Raw genomic sequence first — 14,466 nt, 5'->3', positions numbered from 1 at the left:
AAACTGGTACAACCACTCTGGAAATCAGTATGGAGGTTCCTCAAAAAATTGGACATTCCACTACCTGAGGACCCAGCTGTACCTCTCTTGGGCATATATCCAAAAGATGCTCTAACATACAACAAAGACACATGCTCCACTATGTTTGTAGCAGCCTTATTTATAATAGCCAGAAGCTGGAAAGAACCCAGATGCCCTTCAACAGAGGAATGGATACAGAAAATGTGGTACATCTACACAATGGACTACTACTCAGCTATCAAAAACAATGACTTCATGAAATTCATAGGCAAATGAAATGAACTAGAAAATATCATCCTGAGTGAGGTTACTCAACCACAGAAAAACACACATGGTATGCACTCATTGACAAGTGAATATGAGCCAAAAAGCTCAAATTACCCAAGGTGCAATCCACAGACCACAGGAAGCTCAAGAAGAAAGATGACCAAAATGCAGATGCTCCTACTCCTTCTTAAAAGGGGGAAAAATATTCATAGGAGGGGATATGGAAGCAAAGTTTAGAGCAGCGACTCAAGGAATGGCAATACACACACACACACACACACACACACACACACACAGACACACACACAGAGCCACCAAAACTAGATAAGACTGATGAAGCTAAAAAATGCATGCGGAAAGGGACTGGATATAGATCTCTCCTGAAAGACACATCCAGAGCATGTCCAATACAAAGGTCAATGCTAGCAGCAAACCACCGAACTGAGAATAGGACCCCCTTGGGGTGAAGTATTGAAAGAGTTAAAGGAGGTTGCAACCCCATAAAAACAACAATGCTAACCAACCAGAGCTTCCAGGGACTAAACCACTACCAAAATACTACACATGGACTGACCCAGGGCTCCAACTGGATATGTAGCAGAGAATAGCCTTATTGGGGCACCAGTGGAAGGGAAACCCCTTGCTCTTACAAAGGTTGGACCCCCAGTGCAGGGGAATATGGGGGACGGCGATATGGGGGGTGTATAGGGGGAATACCCGTATGGGGGAGGGGGAGGAGAGGGAATGTGGGCTTATGGGCAGGAAACCGGGAAGGGGAATAACCTTTGAAATGTAAGTAAAGAAATATATCTAATTAAAAATTTCAAAAAAAAAGAAGCTTACAGACCCCCAAATAGTGTGGACCAAAAAGAAAACTTCCTGTCACATAATCAGAACAAAGAAAGAAATTAAAAGCCTCAAGGTATAAAGGCCAAATCAAATATAAAGATAGACCTATTCGAATTATACCAGACTTCTCAACAGAGACTTTAAAAGCCAGAAGGACCTAGGTAGACGTTTGGCAGTCTCTTAGAGATCATGGATGCCAGTTAAAACTTCTATACCCAGCAAAACTTTCAATCATCACACATGGAAAAAAATATCCCATTCAAAATCAAGTTTAAACAATATCTTTCCATGAATCCAGTTCTGCAGAGGGTATTAGTTACCCTCCAACACAAGGAAGGTAACTACACCCAAGAAAACAGAAGAAACAGATAATTCCACACTAGCAAATCCAAAAGAACACACACACACACACACACACACACACACACACACACACACTACCACTACCACCATCAAAATACCAGGAAATAACAATCATTAGTCATTAATATCCATCAACATCAATGGTCTCAATTCCCCCAATAAAAAGACACAGGCTAACAGAGTGAATGCTTAAACAAGATCCATCATTCTACTGCATACAAGAAACATACCAACAGAAAAGATAGACACTACCTCAGAGTAAAGGACTGGAAATTTTTTTTAAGTAAAAGGACCCATGAAACAAGGTGGACTTGTGATTATAGTATCTAATAAAATAGACTTTCAATCAAACGGATGGGAAAGGACACTTCATATTCATCAAAGGAAAAATCCACCAAGAGGACATCTCAATTCTGAACATCAATGCCCCAAATGCAAAGGACCCACATTCAAAAAAAGTTACTGAAGTTTAAATCACACATCAAACAACACAAATTAACAGTAAGACATAGCATCCCACTTTCAACAATTGACAGGTCATTGAGACAGAAACTATACAGAGAAATAATGAAGCTAACAGTGGTTATGAATCAAATGGACCTAAAAATTAATTGCACAACATTTCACCCAAACATAAAAGATTATACTTTCTTCACAGCACCTCATTGAAACTCCTTCAAAATTCACCACATACTCAGTCACAAAGCAATCTTCACCAGATACAAGAAAATTGAAATGACCCCTTGTACACTATCAGACCACCATGAATTAAAGCTGGATTTCAACAACAATGGAAGCAACAGAAAACCCACATACTCATGGAAGTTGAGCAACTCTCTACTCAATGGTCATGCAGTCATGGAAGAAATAAAGAAAGAAATTAAAGACTTTTTAGAAATTAATGAAAATAAAAACACAACATACCCAAATGTATGGGTCACAATAAAAGTAGGGAGAAGAGGAAAGTTCATAGCGGTAAGTTCCTTCACACACAAAAAAGTTAGTTAGAGCTCATAAAAGCAACATAAAATTACACCTGAATGCTCAAGTGGAGGAGGAAGAGGAGGAGGAAGAGGAGGAGGAAGAGGAGGAAGAGGAGGAGGAAGAGGAGGAAGAAGAGGAGGAGGAGGAGGAAGAGGAGGAGGAGGAAGAGGAGGAGGAGAAAGAAGAACAAGAACAAAATCAAGAAGAACAAGATGAAGAACAAGAACAAGAACAAGATCAAGAACAAGATCAAGAACAAGAACAAGAAGCAAGAAGAAGAACAAGAAGTACTAGAAGGAGGAGGAGAAGGAAGAGAAGGAAACAAACACACCTAAGAATAGTAAATATCAGGAAATAATCAAACTCAGAATTGAAATCAATCAGTTAGAAACAAAGAGAACATACAAAAGAATCAACAAAACCAAAAGCTGGTTCTTTGAGAAAATCAACAAGATAAACTAACCCTTAGCCAAACTAATTAAAAGGCAGAGAGACAGTGCCCAGATTAACAAAATCAGAAATGAAGAGAGACATAACTACAGACATTGAGGAAATTCAAGGAATCATGAGGTCTTGCTTTAAAAGCCTGTGTTCCACAAAATTGGAAAATCTTAACAAAAGTGGATGATTTTCTAGACAGATACCACTTACCAAAGTTAATTTAAGATCAGGTAAATTATTTAAATAGCCCTATAACCGCTAAAGATATAAAAAGCAGTCATCAAAAGTCTCCCAACTAAAAAAAAAGCCAAGGGCCAGATGATTTTAGTGCAGAATTCTATCAGACTTTCAAAGAGGAGCGAATACCAATACTCCTCAAACTATTCCACAAAATAAAACACGAAGAACACTTCAAAACTCATTCAATGAAGCCACAGTCATGATACCTAAACCACACAAAGATTCAACAAAGAAAGAGAACTTCAGACAGATTTTTCTTATGAGCATTGATACAAAAACACTCAATAAAATTCTCACAAATCAAATCCAGGAACATATCAAAAGAATCATCCACCATGATCCACTAGGCTTCATCCCAGGGCTTCAGGGATAGTTCAATATGCAAAAAATTCATCAACGAATCCACCATATAAACAAACTGAAAGAAAAGAATCACATGATCATCTCATTAGATGCTGAGAAAGTGTTTTACAAAAGCCAACACTGCTCCATGTTTAAAGTCTTAAAGACATCAGAGATACAAGGCATACATGTAAGCATAATCAAAGCAATATACAGCAAACCAATAGCTAAAATCAAAGTAAATGAAAAGAAATATGGAGAAGTTCCACTAAAATCCGGGACAAGACAAGGCATCCCACTCTCTACCTATCTATTCAGTATAGTACTTGAAGTTTTAGCCAGAGAAATAAGACAACTAGAGGAGAACAAGGAGACACAAATTAGAAAGGAAGGAGTCAAAGTATTGCTATTTGCCAATAGTATGGTACTATATGCATAAGCAACTACAAAAACTCTACCAAAGAACTTCTACAGTTGATAAACAACTTCAGCGGCTGAATACACAATTGACTCAATGAAATCAGTAGTCTTCACTTATACAAACGTTAAACAGTCTGAGAAAGAAATTAGGGAAACAACACCCTTCAAAATTAGCCATGAATAATATAAAGTATCTAGGTGTAACTCTAATCAAACAAGTGAAAGATCTGTATGACAAGAACTTCAAGTCCCTGAAGAAATTGAAGAAGATACCAGAAGATGGAAAGATCTCACGCGCTCATGAGTATATAAGCTTAACATAGTAAAATGGTCATCTTCCCAAAAGCAATCTACAGTTTAAATAAATCCCCATCAAAATTCCTAAACAGTTTTTATATACCTTGAACAAGAAATTCTCATCTTTGTACAGAAAAACAAAAAACTCAGAATAGCTAAAACAATCCTGAAGAATAAAAGAACTTTTGGAGGAATCGTCATTCCTGACCTCAAGCTGTACTATAAAAAATTGATTAAAAAAACTATTCGATATTGGTACAGAAACAGACACATTGATCACTGGAATTGAATCAAAGACCCAGCAATAAAACCTCACTTAATCTTTGATAAAAAAAATCCAAAACCATAAACTGGAGAAAATGAAAGAATCTTCAACAAATGGTGCTGGTCTAACTGAATATCTACATGTAGAAGAATTCAAATAAATCTATATTTATCACCTTGCACAAAACTCAAGTCCAAGTGGATCAAAGACCTCAACATAAAACAGAATACACTAAATCCCATAGAAGAAAAAGTAGGAAATATCCTTGAACACATTGCTACAGGAGTCAATTTCCTGAACACCAATGGCTCAAGTTCTACAATCAACAATTAATAAATGGGATCTCATGAAACTGAGAAGCTTCTGTAAGACAAAGGTCAAAAAGACAAAATAGAAGCCTACAGATTGAGAAGGGATCTTCACCAACCCTCTATCTTTTAGAGGGCTAATAAACTTATAAAGACCTCAAGAAGTTAAACCAAAGAGCCCAATTTAAAAATGGAATACTCTAGTTAAAAAATAGAGTGCAGAGCTAAACAGCGAATTCCCAAATGAGGAATCTTGCATGGCTGAGAAGCACATAAAGAAATGTTAAACATCCAAAAGGGCATGCATAGTGTGTTCTCACTAATAAGTGGGCATTAGCCAAAAAATGTACAGAATACACAAGATATAGTTCACAGGACTCAAGGACATCAACAAGCTGAAGGGCCCAAGTGAGGACACCTCAGTCCCACTTCGGAGGCAGAAGAAAGCAACCACATCTATATGGCCTAAAAAAAAAAAAAAGAAAGCAACCACAAGGGGGAAAGAGGGAGGGGTAGGGGAGGGAAAGGGGACAGGGATGGGGATGGGGGAGAGGGGAACATGATCTGGTATTAGATGGGGGAAAACAACTGAAGCCCTGAGGGCCAGCAGAAAGAATGGAAACAGGCAATCTTGTGAGGAAGGAGGTTGGGAGGACCCTCCAAGATGTATCAGAGACCTGGGAAGTGAGAGACCCTCAGGACTTAAAGGGGAAACCCTAGATAAAATACCCTACAGTGGGGAGAGGGAACTTATTGAACCCACCACTAGCAGAAAGGGCATCAAGTAAGGGATGGGGTGTCTATCCCACAGTCAAAGCTCTGACCAATATGTGTTCTTCTCTGAAAGAAATGCAGGAATGGAAATGGAGAAGAGCCTGAGGAAAAGAAGGTCTAGTGACAGGTCCAATGTGGGATCCAGCTCAAGGGGAGGCCCGAAGACCTGACACCATTACTGAGGCTATTGGGGAGTTCACAAAAAGGGACCTATCATGACTGCCCTCCAAAAAACCCAACAAGCAGCTGAAAGAGTCAGATGCAGATATGTGCACCCAACCAATGCACAGAAGCTGCTGACCCCTATGGTTGAATTAGGAAAAAAACTGGGGGAAGCTGAGGAGGAGCGCTAGATTACCAATCAGGCTGAATACACCAGATGAGATGAGGCCTCCAATACATATACAGCAAAGGACTCCCTGGTCTAGGTTCAGTCAGAGAAGATGTAACTAATCCTCAAGAGACTGGAGGCTCAGAGAAGTTTAGAGGTCTGGTGGGATGGAAGGGGTGGGGACATCCTTGTAGAGACTGGGGATTGGGGGGAGGTATGGGATGTGGAACAGTAGGGAGGTATACTAGGAGAAAAATAAAATCTGGAGTGTAAAATCAGTCAATCAATCAATCAATAAATTAATTAATTTTTTTAAAAAGAAATGTTCAACATTCTTAGTCATCAAAGAAACGCAAATCAAACTGACCATGAGATTCCACCTTACACCAATCAGAATGAGTAAGATCAAAAATGCAGGTAACAGAACATGCTAGCAAGGAGGTAGAGAAAGAAGAACACTCCTCCATTGTTGGTGGGATTGCAAGCTGGTACAACCCCTCTGGAAATCAGTCTGGAGGTTCCTCAGAAAATTATAGAGTCCTACCTGAAGACCCAGCTATACCATTCCTGGGCATATACCCAAAAGATGTTCGAACATTTAACAAGGACACATGTTCCACTATGTTTACAGCAGCCTTATTTATAATAATCAAAAGCTGGAAACAACCCAGATGTCCCTCAACAGAAGAATGGATACAGAAAATGTGGTACATTTACACAATGTAGTACTACTTAGCTATCAAAAACAATGACTTCATGAATTTGCGGGCAAATGGATCGAACTAGAAAATACCATCCTGAGTGAGGCAACCCAGACACAAAAGAACACACACAGTATGTGCTCACTGAATAGTAAATATTAGCCCAAAAGCTCACAATGCCCTTGACATAACCCACATACTTTATGGAACTTTACAGGAAGGAAGACCAGAGTATGGATGCTTCAGTCCTGCATTGATGGGGGAACAGGATGATCGCAGGAGGTGGAGGAGGGGGAAGTGGGAGGGAGAGAGTAGGGGTAGGAAACAAGGGGGCAGTATCAGGTACCGGAAGGGATGGAAGAGAGGTACAGAGGGTCAGGAAATCGAATAAAAATATGTAGCAATACGGGATGAGGAACTAAGGATAGCCACAGAGGGTTCCAGATTCCATGGAAATGAGAAGCTCCCAGGACCCCACAGGAAAGAATTTAGCCAAAACAAGCAGAGAAGGGGAGATAGAGCCTGTAGAGACCACCTCTAGTAGATAGGCACAGCATCGGTCAAGGGATGGGGCCACCCACCCAAATCAAAATTTTTAACCTAGAAATGTTCCTGTCCAAATGAAGAACAGGGGCAAAAAAAATGGAGCAGAAGGAAGGGCCATCTGGGAACTGCCCCACCTGGGAATCCATTCTGTCTGCAGACACCAAATCCTGACACTGTTGCTATTGCCAAGAGATGCTTGCTAACAGGAATCTGGTATGGCTGGTCCATGGGAGGTTCTGCCAGCAACTGAACAATGCAGATGTGGATGCTTGGAGCCAACCATCAGACTGAACTGGGGACTCAGGTGGGGGAGCTGGTGGAAAGACTAGAGGAGTGGAGAGGGATTAGAACCCCATAAGAAAAACAGTATCAGCTGGTCAGACCACCCAGTGCTCCCGGGGACCAGTCCATCAACCAAGGAGTGTACAGGGAGGGATCCATGGTTCCAGACACATATGTAGCAGAGATTTGCCTTGTCTCACATCAGTGGAAGGGAAAGCCCTTGGTCCTGTGGAGGTTTGATGCCCCAGCATTGGGAGATGCTGGAACAGTGGGGTGGGAGAGGGTGGGTGTGTTGGGAAGCACCTTCATAGAGGCAAAAGGGAGGGAGAAGAGGGCAGATGTGGGATGGGAAGGTTGTGGAAGGGTAACTGGGAAGTAGGATATCTTCAAGATGTAAATGAATGAAATGATTAATAAAAAATAAAAATGGGATAGTGAGCTAAACAGAGAATTCTCAGCAGAGGAATCTATAGTATCTGGGAAACCAATAATGAAATGTTCAAGGTCCTTAGTCATCAGGGATGTGCAAATCAAAACAACTCTGAGGTCCCATCGTACATACATCAGAATGGCTAAGATAAAAACTCAAGTGATAGCACATTCTGGCAAGGATTTGGAGCAAGGGGAACACTCCTCCATTGCTGGTAGGAATGCAAACTTATATAACCACTTTGGAAATCTATTTGTTGATTTCTCAGAAAACTGGGAATAGTTCTACCTCAAAACCCAGCTATACAACACCTGAGCATATACCCAAAAGATGCTCTACCATCTTACAAAGACACTTGCTCAACTGTGTTCATAGTAGCTTTATTCATAATAGCCAGAAACTGGAAACAACCTAGATGTTCTTTGACTAAAGAATGGATAAAGAATATGTGGTACATCTACACAATAGGACACTATTAAGCTATTAAAACAAAGACATCATAAATTTTGCAGGTAAATGGAAAGAACTTAAGAGTATCATCCAAAGTAAAGTAACCCAGGCCCAAAAAGACATGCATGGTATGTTCTCTCTTACAAGTGGATATTAGCCATAAAATACAGAATACCCATACTACACTCCACAGACCCAAAGAAGTTAAACCAGAAGGAAGGCACAAGCAAGGATACTTAAATCTCACTTACAAGGGGAAATAAAATAATCATAAGAGGCAGATGGAGGGAGGGAGCTGGGTGTGAGAGGGGATAGGGAATGGATTGGGAGGTTCAGGATCAAGTGTTGGGAGGGATAGGAGAGATGGCCAGACGGCCATGAGAATGAATGGAAATATGCACCCACTCAAAGGGGTGGGAAGGAGGGGGCATCTAGAAGTCATTACAGAGACCTCTGATGAAGGAAGTCCCCAAGAATCAATGGTGGTAACATCTGTGATTCATAACAGTGGAGATATGGAACCTAAAAAGGCTACCTCCTATAGACAGATAGGAACCCCAATGGAGTTATAAGTATACCAACCCACCCACAAAACTTTTGACCCAAAATTTATCCTATCTATAAGAAATTCAAGGACAGAGGAAAGAACAGAGATTAAGGGGATGGCCAACCAATAACCAGCCCAACGTGAGACCCATCTGATGGACAAGCATCAATCCCTAACATTATTAATGGTACTCTGTTCTGCTTGCAGAAAGGAGTCTAGCATAGCTGTTTCCTGAAAGGCTCCACCCAACAACTAATCCAAAATAGATGCAGGGACCCACATTAGGCAGTTTAATGGAAGAGTTTGGGGGAAGTATTGACTCAAAAAGGATAGGGATTCTACAGGAAGAACAACAGAGTCAACTAACCTGGACCCTTGGGGGCTCCCAAACATCAAACCACCAAACAAAGAGCAAGCACGTGTATATCAGATGTGGAGCTTGTTTTCATGAGGGTCCCCCAACAACTGGTGTGGGGGCTGGCCATGAGTTTGTTGCCTGCCTGTGGATCTTGTTCTCCTAATTGAGCTGCCTAGCTTCTGTGAGAGAAGATGTACCTATATGCCTAGTCCTGCAGTGACTGATTTGCAAGGGCGAGGGGTTTTTGATTCCTGGGGGGAATCTCCCTTTTCAAAGTAGGAGAGAGGGAAAATGGGGAAAGGAGCAACAAGAGGGGGACTGCGAGAAGGGGGAAGTGACACTTTGGGATGTAAAATGCATTTGTTATTTAGTTTTTAAAAGTATAAATATGTAAATAAATAAATGTTTATAATATCTATGTAGCTTACCTTTGACCCTACTGCTGCTGCCAAGCTGTGGCTAAGATATAAAACATTTCAACTCTATAAGAAAGGAAGAAAGAACGAAAGAAAGCAAGAAAGCAAGAAAGCAAGAAAGCAAGAAAGCAAGAAAGCAAGAAAGCAAGAAAGCAAGAAAGCAAGAAAGCAAGAAAGCAAGAAAGCAAGAAAGCAAGAAAGAAAGAAAGAAAGAAAGAAAGAAAGAAAGAAAGAAAGAAGGAAAGAGAGAGGTAATAGTCACAAAATACACAAAGATAGTACAGCAATACCTTCTGTGTGATACTTTGACTTCTACTTCAACAAGGAATGGACACCCATAGCTCTTATGATTACAAGAAATGCTCTTCTAATCTTGTAAAGGTTTACCTTCAGTAATTACTCTCAAGTATGTGTTCTGTATCTCTTTCCTGTCTCTCCCTGTCTATTTCACATTCACATTCATAAACACAGAGGCACACTTGTTCACACACACACACACACACACACACACACACACACACAGGTGTACACATAAACATATACACTGTGTGAACCATTTCCAAATAAACACATTAAAACAAAATAAAAGACAAACCTTAAAGTAAGAGAGCTGTGACTTTTATTTTCATTTTTATACTTACCTCTGTTTCCACAATATTGTGTATTTGCTGTATTTCAATAAGAATTCAACGTGTGTGCCCATAATGACACAGGTGGGGGAGGGGGAATCTGACATTCACTTGCTGGTTATGCATTCCCCCTCATCGTGCTAACATGACTCAGCCTCAGTAGTCTCATGAATAAATGGAGATGATGAAATTGTCCATCCTATAGAACTGTTCAAGAGACTGAAAGATATAAGGATATAACACAGCAGAGCTCCATTAACATTAACAGTTATTCTTGCTGTCATCACCTCCCTCTGTAAATTTAAGTTAGTGGCACAACAAAGAAGAGATAAACGAGGACCCTTTGACAAACAAGGTCCTGCAAGCATTGTCTGAGTCAGGTATCAATTACAGTATTAAGAAATAGTTAAGGGGCTGGGGATTTAGCTCAGTGGTAGAGCGCTTACCTAGGAAGCGCAAGGCCCTGGGTTCGGTCCCCAGCTCCGAAAAAAAAGAACCAAAAAAAAAAAAAAAGAAATAGTTATTAGAATAACTATTTGTGTCTCATATCATTTTTCTAACTCCTACCCATATTGCAGAACTGTGTTGCTGCATTTGTTTTCTTCCACCAAGTGCCATCTAGAAGACAGTGCTAAGGATGAGGGACTGGAGGAGGCTTTCTCCTTAGTGATAAGTGTTCTGTTCATTCCTATGTGCATCCATCCCCAAGGGCATGTTAAGTGTATTATCAATTGGTCCTGTACAATTTTGCACTTGAAAATCAAAATCTTAGTTTTGTTGAATTTCCATTATAGTTTTATGAGCTTAGAAGTCTTCCTGTTTATACTTAGAATAAACAATGTTGTTTCTCAGTTCATCCAAGCTGAGTTAAGTTGAAGTAAACATTTTGAAATTATGAACTTACATGGGTAACATTTTTAAACAACACTTTACTTAGTCAGTTCAATAAAAATAAATGAAAAACCCAGGATGGTTGAAATTTACATCAATGTCTTTCCACATTCTGGGGACATAAGCAAGCACACTTAGGCATATTCTATGTAGCCCACTATTCCCAGGAAAGAGTGAAACTTACGAACTACTATTCTTGCTCTTAGTATTTTTCCACACTAATTTATTTAAATGTTGTAACAGGAAATATATGAATAAACATACTCAACACTTTTTGTTAATATTCTATTTGTGTTCAGTATCTCCCAAAATAGTTTAAAGTACAAAAAAATGTTAAAGATTTAGTTGAGTAAATACAGCTTACCAATTCTGATGTATTATGAAAATGGCTGGTTAAATGAAATGTTCTAGGAATATTAAGTTAAATGCTGAGTGAGGAAAATGTGAGTAAGAGAAACTTAAAGGACACATAGACCAGCACTACCTGTGCCTGGAGTGGACACTTAGATCATAACTACCTGTGCCTGGAGAGGGCACTCAGACCAGAACTACCTGTGCCTGAAATGGACACTTAGACCAGCACTGCCTGTGCCTAGAGTGGGCACTCAGACCAGAACTACATATGCTTGGAGTGGACACTTTAACCAGTACTACCTGTGCCTGGAGTGGGCACTCAGACCAGAACTACATATGCTTGGAGTGGACACTTTAACCAGTACTACCTGTGCCTGGAGTGGGCACTTCTCATAACTGCACTGTTAAAGCTGGTATCTCTGGGGCCACCAAAGGTGACAATGGAGAACTATTTGAAGATAGGGAATAGTCTAGTGGAACTGTGCATCAGTACTCTATCAATCATAAGACTTATGAAAGTCATGAACCAAAGCTGTGCATCTGAATAGAATATAATTCTTCTTATTTCAGAGACATTACCCTGGTGAGCAAAAGTACAATGCAAAGTGCTCGAGGGAAGGGAAAGGTTGAGAAACATGGACAAGCAGGTCATGGTCAAGGTCAAAACCTTAGGAAATCTGAAACTCAGCCAATTCTTACTGTTGGTCCAGATATCAACTTCTGGATTATAATATCAGCTAGGCTTTACAGATAATCTCATTTGGCCCCAGCTGACCTGATTAATTGCAATTTTAATACATAGAAGACGGAAAGTAACAGAATCTAGGTATAATACATACTTAAGAATTCAGCAAGAACCTCTCACCTCAGACACTGACCTGAAATTTTAAACATAGGATATATTCTTTCTCTGAACAGCAAATCATTTGGGTAAGTACAAAGAGAAACCGGGAAAATATTCAGGATATGGAAGTTAGGAAAGGGACTAGGAGAAAAATAGGGGAGGCTATTCCCCAAATATCTCACCAAACTATGAGTCCTCCTATAAAAATGAAGGAAGTGGAGATAGCTGATTGTAACTGTCACTCTTATCCTCTGACCTTCTCCAAACACTGCAGGAAGACAGAGTTCTTACCAAATGTTGAAACTGCCAACATTTCAAGTAATTTTTCAGGAGGGGCACTAGTATATTCCTAAGGGATGATTTGTCCATTATCCTAACTTTTGGCTCACACCAAGTGAGACAGCAACACTGGGGAATCCTCTAAAATATGCTGTTGAGAGCCAAAGTAGAAAGGAAAGGCTAATTAGAGAAAACATATCACAGACACATGTTCCCTGGCATCATGGTTGTCATGGAGATTTTTCTAATAATTATAGGCCCAATTTGCCATTTGCATCATTTCTTAACTTCCCCTGTGATCCTATTATGACACTGGATCATAATATTACTGAATTTGCAGGCATTGGTCTACAATAGATTTAGGGATCTTCTAGTCCCCAAATCCAAATTTCTAGGTAATAAACTTGAAATCATTGATGTTAAGGGATTTCCCCAAGATAGAATGACTAACTGATAATATATCTTGATATCAATATTGTTTATTTTATACATAAAATAAAGGAATTACTTTATTTTATGTAAATATGGATGCATATTTTCTCATATCTATTATGAATCAATCAATACAGCAGCTCTAAGAGACCTGCTGTGTTTAGTATGTATAAGTGAAGAAATCAAGGAAGACACAAAGTCATCCATCAAGTTGTAAGAAACCGAAATTCAAAAAGAGAATTGCCTATCCTGATCACAAGCTTGGGTATTGGTATTACAAAACAAAATATTTGTTGAAGAATGGCAAGATTCTTCATTCAATGAGGGTATTTGTATCAAGCTTATGGACTTAGCTTCTGGGACCACATGCTGAACAGAGTGAGTTGAAACACAAAGTTAGCACTCTCTCTGACATAGACACACACACACACACACACACACACACACACACACAAATAAGTATAAACTTTAAAAGTTTTTGGTGGTGGAATTATGGCTTTGTTACTTACTGATTTTTTTGTCCTTTTATATACATTTCCCCAAACTACATTTTTCCACCTAATAAATGACAATGACAGGAATACTTAAGATATATACAACACACCAACACATAATATCAAATTAAATGGAGAGAAACTTGAAGAAATCCCACTGAAATCAGGGGCTAGACAAGGCCGTGCACTCTCTTCCTATCTATTTCAATATAGTACTCGAAGTTCCACCAAGAGCAATTAGACAACAAAAGGAGGTCAATGAACACAAATTGGAAAGGAAGAAGTCAAGATATCACTCTTTGCAGATGATATGATAGTATACTTAAGTGACCCCTAAGCCTGATAAACAACTTCAGCAAAGTGGCTTGGTATAAAATTAATGCAAACAAATCAGTAGTCTTCCTATACTCAAAGGATAAACAGACTGAGAATGAAATTAGGAAAATAACACCCTTCACAATAGTCCTAAATAACATAAAATACCTCGGTGTGACTCTAACCAAGCAAGTGAAAGATCTGTATGATAAGAACTTCAAGTCTCTGAAGAAAGAAATAGAAGATCTCAGAAGATGGAAAGATCTCCTATGCACATGGATTGGCAGGATTAATATAGTAAAAATGGCCACCTTGCCAAAAGCAATCTACAGATTCAATACAATCCCCATCAAAATTCCAACTCAATTCTTCATAGAGTTAGAAAAGGCAATTTGTAATTTCATTTGGCATAACAAAAAACCAAGGATAGTGAAAACTATTCTCAAAAATAAAAGAATTTCCAGGGGAATCACCATCCCTGAGCTCAAGCTGTATCACAGAGCATTAGTGATTTTAAAAAAACTGTACAGTATTCATACAAAGACAGGCAGGTAGATCAATGGAATAGAATTGAAGACCCAGAAATGAACCCACAC

The sequence above is a fragment of the Rattus norvegicus genome, chromosome 1, assembly GCF_036323735.1.
Source record: "Rattus norvegicus strain BN/NHsdMcwi chromosome 1, GRCr8, whole genome shotgun sequence".
Taxonomy (NCBI): domain Eukaryota; kingdom Metazoa; phylum Chordata; class Mammalia; order Rodentia; family Muridae; genus Rattus; species Rattus norvegicus.
The sequence above is the reverse complement of the archived record's forward strand: the minus strand, read 5'-3'. Positions refer to the sequence as shown.